This window comes from Stylophora pistillata, chromosome 10 (genome assembly GCF_964205215.1).
Source record: "Stylophora pistillata chromosome 10, jaStyPist1.2, whole genome shotgun sequence".
NCBI classification, from domain to species: domain Eukaryota; kingdom Metazoa; phylum Cnidaria; class Anthozoa; order Scleractinia; family Pocilloporidae; genus Stylophora; species Stylophora pistillata.
In genome coordinates this window covers 16,760,927-16,768,241 of record NC_142528.1, presented here as the reverse complement: position 1 = coordinate 16,768,241, position 7,315 = coordinate 16,760,927, and the positions used below count along the sequence as shown (strand labels likewise).

The window sequence follows — 7,315 nt, the reverse complement described above, 5'->3', positions numbered from 1 at the left end:
GACTGGGACTCTCGCAATGCCTAACCTAGAGCACCAACCACTTTGAACAGCTGACTTCGGAAAGCTGGTTTACTAACTTAGAACAGATTCCCCTAAACAGGTGTCAACTACTAAAAAAACTGAGAATAATTCGAATCCTTATCTATAGTATGGACATAATTTCTACTGACTTAGAATTGTGTTTGATCTTACTGTGTTATTGTTCAAGCACTATTTTGTTCAAGCACTATTTTGTTCATTCTGGTCAGATTTTATATTAAACATGAGGAAATCTTCAGTTTGTTGATTGGGTTGTTTCTAGCTCAGTACACCAGACTATTTGAAGTAACTTTGAAGTAACAAGTAACTTTTTCCATTCATTGCAAATTTCTTGGGAGTGTGATATGTTTCTGTCTTGTGGTGGAGTGCTGGTGATATGTCTAGCTGGGGGGAGACACTGTAAACAGATTTGTAGTAGAATGGATATACCCTGCTGGTTGAATGAGCATTATGGAAGGTTTAACACCACTTGGAGCCAAACAAAGAAAAAAAAAAAAAGAAAAAAACCTTATGCTTGTGAGCAACAACAGCTCTTTAGGAGCCACCAAACTTGCAAAAGCAATGATCAAAGTGGCTGACCCCAAACACAAGTGTTTTCCTGAAACATGGTTTTCAACAATAAAAGCTGATAGTTTCTAAAGAAACTGTTTGGCGCTGCGTCGGTGGGGGTAACGAGATAATTTGAATATATCAACAAAGTTGAAATGGTAAATTGGCCACTGTTACGGTTATAAAAGCTGGCGTTTCGAGCGTTAGCCCTTCGTTCGTCGGTTTTCAACAGATGGGTGTGAAACACACTGGAAATCTAATCATATGTAGGATGCTCTTCATACCAAGCACCTGTAACTTGAAATAAAATTTCCTCCCTTGTCCACAATCAATAGTACAAGGAATGCCATGTAGTTGCTCCAAGGGAATCCAGTTGAATAAAGAGAAGCACAGAAATCTAGTCTGATTATTAGCACAATAACTAGGAGACCTTGTAAGAACTTGGTTGAAAGGGAAATGGCTCATGAATGTGTAAGGATCTTGGTCAGCATAATACGTACAGTATATGTGTGCATAAAGAAGTCATGTAACTATAAAAAATCACACAATTATTTATATGGAGAGATGCTTGACACAATATTCAATATTATGATAATAATAATAATGGAAACTTTATTTGTGTTTTGAAATGTACAATTGTAAATCTCACTACGTATAGGCAATTTACAAATGCTGCTTGAGATGGGCTTATTCAACACACACAAAAATCAAAATTGCTTCAAATCTGGGTTGTCCCAATTCCTATTTCTACAACAAAAGACGTAATATGTTGCTGTAATAGCAATATTTATCATTTTCTTGATTATGTAAAGTTGCTGCTTTTTGTCAATGCCTATGTCATTCATCGTGTCTAAGAACGTAGAGCATTCATCTGAGAAAACGCCATGGCAGCTCATGGAGAGATATACAAACTTCACACATCTGAAAGTTCTACTCATTTCGTTAATCAAGTTCCGATATTTTTCTTTTTTACGTACTGCATTGTTGTACAAGTTAGATTCGAAACCAACTGTTAATTCGGGAACATATAGGCACTTGGACTGGGTTAGGAAAAGAAGATATGGGCGATAATTTTCACCAGTTATTATCGAGGGATTTAGAAAACCAGTAACAACTGCATAGATTGAGGAGCTAACATTAATTACAGGTTGAAGGGACTTGGCAATGAAGTTAAGGATTGAGTCGTGTCTCTAGGTAAAGCGATCAAGGCGTTGTTGACAACCAGCGACCACATGAAGGAGTGACTCAGGATTAAGGTAAAAGGAACAATCAGGACTTTGTGATAATCCCCATCTTACCAAATTCTTACGTGTAGGAAGAGAATTGTTGATGTAGCGGATGGTAAAGTTGTAAATGTTCTTCGGTAGATGAGACTGGGCCACTGACCAAATAGAATTAACAGATGACAATGAATACTTGATAACATTTGAGAAGAAGAAAGCTTGAGATGTTAGGTGGTGTTGCAGGTTATCCTCTTGATTAGAAAGGAAATCCTTAAGAACTTCCTTAGTGCATTTGTACACATCATGTTGAATATTAGTGTGACAGCTTGACGATTTCCAGAGAGCTTTCAAGGAATCATTTGGGGACTCTTTTAATGAATTTCGGAGAACTGACTGGCACTGAGAAAATTTGATAGAGGGAGGACAAATATTAAGACCAAAATGCTTTTGTCTTCACTCGAAAAGCGACTCTAAACTTTTAAGATACGACCTTTAATACACAACGATTAAACTAAAACTTACCAGCAACTTACAACACATGCGGTTAAAAACAAAAAATGCTAAATTCATAACAGTTCTGGGTTACGAAACTCCCGCGGGATTTTAAGCAAATTAACATAACACAAATTTATCATGCTTTCTTGGAAAACATTGCTCAGTGTTCCAGATATCGGAATATCAAGCCATTTTCGGATGTAGCCATTCACTACAGAGTCGAGATGTTGCGTTATCCAGGTTTTGGATATATTTGCTTCGGTGAAATGCCATGACAACTTCGATAGGACATAGCGGCTGTACAGAAGAAGTTTGTGTTTAGGATGCAGTGGCTTTATATCGATGTCATTCATCAAGATTTGTACAAGAGAAGACAATTCAGATTTGAGTTGGTTATTAGACATGTTGAAGTCAAAGAAGCGACCTAAGTAACGAAATGATTCACCAATTTCCACACAGGGAAGTAGATTAATTAGGTGTTGCTTTTCTGATTCTTGACCGCTTATGACAGCGGCATCGTCAGCGAACTGAAACCAGTGAATGGGATTTAAGAACTCGAGGGAAAAGCCAAACTGGCGGTATTTTTCAGATTTAATATGCTTTAGAAACGTGTTAAAACACAAGTTAAAGAGAAGTGGGCTAAGGCAATCACCTTGGATATTGCGGGCAGAGACCATTCAATGATTTATAGACAAAAAGAAGGTAATAAAATGATTCAATATGAGACAAGCAACCAATTATTAATTTGTATTAAGGCAGGAGTAATATGGTCATATTTCCTTGTACCAGTGACATAAAGAGGAGCAATGTTATGGATTTGTTGTACCTCTTCACTTTATACCTTGGTATAAAGATGGAGCAGTGTTCATGACTTATCAGTAAGAAAGATCAGTGAAAAGGGAACTACATTTTTGTAGAATCAAATGCTTGTTACTGATGGATGAGTAACATTTTCTATTGAAAGTCATATGATAGATTACTTCTGTCATGGTCAAAATGAAGATTGTAATTGTTTCTCATTATGAATTAGGGAAGCGTAAAAGAGCACTGAAAAATAAAATATATGCAAATTGATTGTACTCAAGTTATCCCTAATTGATAAAGAATGAAAGTTATTATCAAACGTGTTCTTGAGCAAGACTGGTGCAGATATGCATATGGATGACTAATAAAAATCAGCCTTTGTCTGCCCTTTCTGATGTTTCCTGTCCATGGTACAGCTCTAAATAAGGGTCCTTTCGGCTCAAGTTCTCTAGGGATCATCCTCAACAATCTAGAACTTAAGATCTCTAACAACTTGGATTCTGTAAAGCAATACACTCTCATGTGACCTCCTTTATCACTGCTTCCTGAACTTGATAGAGTGGATTTGCTGGACCTCTCCCCTGGTTTCAGAGTTCAAAAAGTGTAAATCCAGTCAGTTCTTCAAAGCAGTCCCGAGACAAGTACATGACAATTTATGCCTGTGAAAATGAAAATACTGAAGTAAGCTTTTGTTAAAGAGACTTTTTTTGCGTTACAGTTGTCGCGTAGCGCGCGACTATCATTTGCATATTGATTCGTTATTCGAGACTCGTCACGTTCTTTAGGTGTTAGTTTTTTTCCACTAGTCGTCGCATCGCTAGGTCACTTGTAACATCGTCGTAAGAATATTAAAACAAGAAATCGCCGCTGATACAGTCTGATCGAATCGTCATTAACTATTTTTCTAAAGTTGGGAAAATCGTCCTTAACAGCTTTCATCTTGTGATTCATTTTGTCCTTCCTCAGTATAAACTTTATTGACATTCCAATAAATGGCTTTTCAATGCCAATTTACAAAAACTGAAAAATTCACAAATATATTTAAAAGGATCATCTTTCAATCAACTGTAGACTTAAACTTTCAATTTTATCATTCATCAATAAACTTCTGTATCAAGATAGACTTGAGCTTCCTTTTAAAAGTTTGTAGTAATACTTACAATAGATTTTAAAGAAGTGTCTAAAGAGTTCCATATCTTAGTTGTTCTGTATAAGAATGTACGTTGGCCACTTGTTGTTCGATATTTATTAATGTGAAGATCGTTATTCCTTGTTGTGTAATTGTGCGTATCCTTTCTTTTACTGAACTTTGAGCATGGGTTAACTGTGATGCTAAGCCATTGATGCATTTAAAGGCAATCATTGCATTCTTTAATTCCAGATGTTGTTTGATGGGTAGCCACTTTAACCCAGGAAGAACACGGGTGATATGATCGTACATAATACGTGTACCAAAAATAATTCTAGCTGGCTGTGTAGTTTTGAATTAATTGTACCTTGTTAAAAATTGATTAGTATCTGTGGTGTTTCGAATAAATATAAAAGCATGATGTCTATGTTTCCCAACAATCTTTAAATAAGCAGTTATAGAACATGTGGACACTTTGATGGTATTATTAATCTTTCCATAGCTCATAGCAAACATTTCAGTATCAGTAGTACTTGACCAGATGGCTGAACAGTAATCAATCTTACCCATCACAAGAGCATTGATGATGACTGACAGTGTTTCTTTGTTGAATGCATGTCAAACACAATTTATTTGACTTAAGTTTGCAATACAAGAAGGTGATAGATGTTGTACCTGATCATTGAAGGAGAGGTTGGATCTATAATAAGTCTTAATTAGGTCGCGAGCACACTGGACAGGTGGTATACTTTTGCCAAGGAAGTTGAGCATTGCAGAGGTAGATAAACAAAAGTCCAAATCCGTTAATGGAGAAGAAATAATAATAATAATAATAGTAATAATAATAATAATAATATATATATATATATATATATATATATACATATTTTAACCTTACTTTTTAATCTGACATTACCTTTTTAATTCTAGTATCACTAGCCGGAGCACAGGCTACGCCGTGGCGCCCTGTGTTCCTCTTAACTGCATGGCATACAGATAGCTTTTACTGCTGATAATAATAATAGCTCTATGAGTCCCAGGAGGCCAAGGCCTTCTGAGATGTTCCAGTGTATGCGGAGCACAGTTTTGTGAAGCAGAACAGAGTAGATGCGCGTTTCATCGACGTCAAGAAGAAAGAGGTGATAGCTGTGGAGATGTCGCGCCTGTGGATGGACAACCGGCTGACGAAGACCGAGGAGAAGACTGCAAAGTATGCTCCTTTGAGGTGGGAGATGGCTCAGCAGTATCCAGGATACACCGTCAAACAACATATCATCATTGATGTCCTGTGCGGATGGTCGAGAGATGGGGACGTGTCTATGATAGAGCTATTCGGAGGCCGGGGAGAGGGGATCCTAAGAAAAATGCAGAAAGCTGTCCTTTCGAACACCTTGAGCATTTCAAGAACTTTTAAAATTATCACTAGATAGCTAAGGAGCTCACTTGCATATCTTTTAGAGATTTTTCGCGCTACGTTTCTTGTATTTATCAGATTATTAGATATATATATATGTATTTTATTATTTAATTTTTATTTATTTATTTACGTTTTCAAAGTTTAGGAAGATTCTATTCCTACGTGCAGCCTGGGCCATGTTTATCGCCCCAGTCTGTGTATGATCTTATGGCAAACATAAGTTTTTACAACTGTCGGATGATAATGATAATAATAATGACAATGATAATTGTAATAATGATAACTTCCAAATATCTCTAGGATAAATAACTCAGAGCTGACTTTTCCCATTGCCCCTGTGACCCAGTATACATAAGCCAGTATACAAAATTTCCCCTACGAGGAGCGGGGAGTACACAAGAGAAGTTTTTCAATAACAACTCCAGCTAATAGCGTGAGAATATAAAATGTGTTAAACTGGTGGGAGTGAGTAAGAGCGTTTTTCGTACCGAAACTAAACGATTAGGTAACATTTAACAATTGGACATTTGTTACTCGCTTCAAACGGCATAATAAAGGGAGAAACAAGGAGATCTCCAACCGCCATATTTACAATTGAGAAATTGAAGTGAGTCCTCATCCTTTTACGAGAAACCACAATTTAAATTATACAGATGTTACCAAAAAAGCTGAGGACGAATATAAGCACATATGCTAAAGTTAGCTATACAGTACTGCTGACAGGAAAGTAACGGTTAACAAAAGATGAGCTGAAGTTTGCCACATCTAAGAAAAAAATGCAAAGTAAATCAGCTTCGATCTCTATAACTTTTCTTACAGATAATTTGTTAGTAACCTAACTCAGCCTAGCCAAGCCTAGATAACGACCCTGTCTAAAAGACGAAATAACTTTTCAAAGATCCCTCTCCAGTTTGCTATCCGCTTTTGTCATGACTGTACAGAGAAGCTTGTCGTCGGATGTTATCGAGTTTTCCAGTGACAGCGAGTGATGGGAGAGAGGCATTTTTGATTAATAACTTTGCTCGAGTAAGGCGCTTCATACAACTTGCGCCTGCGTATCTGCATGAATGGCCTACCAATACCGTGCGATTTGTACCTTATGCCTTTCCCTATGTATCGCGAAAATCACTTGGCTTCTGTTGATTTTGTTTCTCAGAATTTTTCTGGCAGAAGCTGCCATGGTTACGTTACGAATTCTTATTCAGTTAAAATTTGCTAAAACAAATATCTTCAAGATAATAGCAAATAAAAACGTACCTGCAATAGATGAATTATCTGCCACCACCACGCTCCTCATCGCCAGTCAGTGATAAAAAAATTTTAACCGTCTTTTTACTGTGGTTTAAACCTGAAACAAAGCAGAGAATGTTTGCCGCAATTAAGTAAATACTGTGAATTGTTCCCAACTATTGTTTTGATCTATCCTTTTGGCCTTTACATACAACAGCAGAATGAAGAAACAAATGCTATTTATTTTAGGAACCGATCATTATTTATCGCGGGGGGAGGGGGTTTGGATTTTAGTGGTGTCACGAGAGAACTTACCTGTCCCCCCTTGGGCTCTGTAATATTCTGAGGATTCCCCCCTTAAATGGGCAGTCAATTTTCAATAGTCCCCCTCTATACTCTGTTGGTTACAACTGATACCGCTCCATTACC

At 37.0% G+C, this 7,315-nt stretch overlaps 1 pseudogene; it reads right to left on the bottom strand.

The window, feature by feature from the left end:
- LOC148722019 (substance-P receptor-like) overlaps window positions 1-6,953 on the bottom strand; it is a 69,508-nt pseudogene extending 62,555 nt beyond the window's left edge.
- Between the last annotated feature and the right edge of the window lie 362 nt (window positions 6,954-7,315).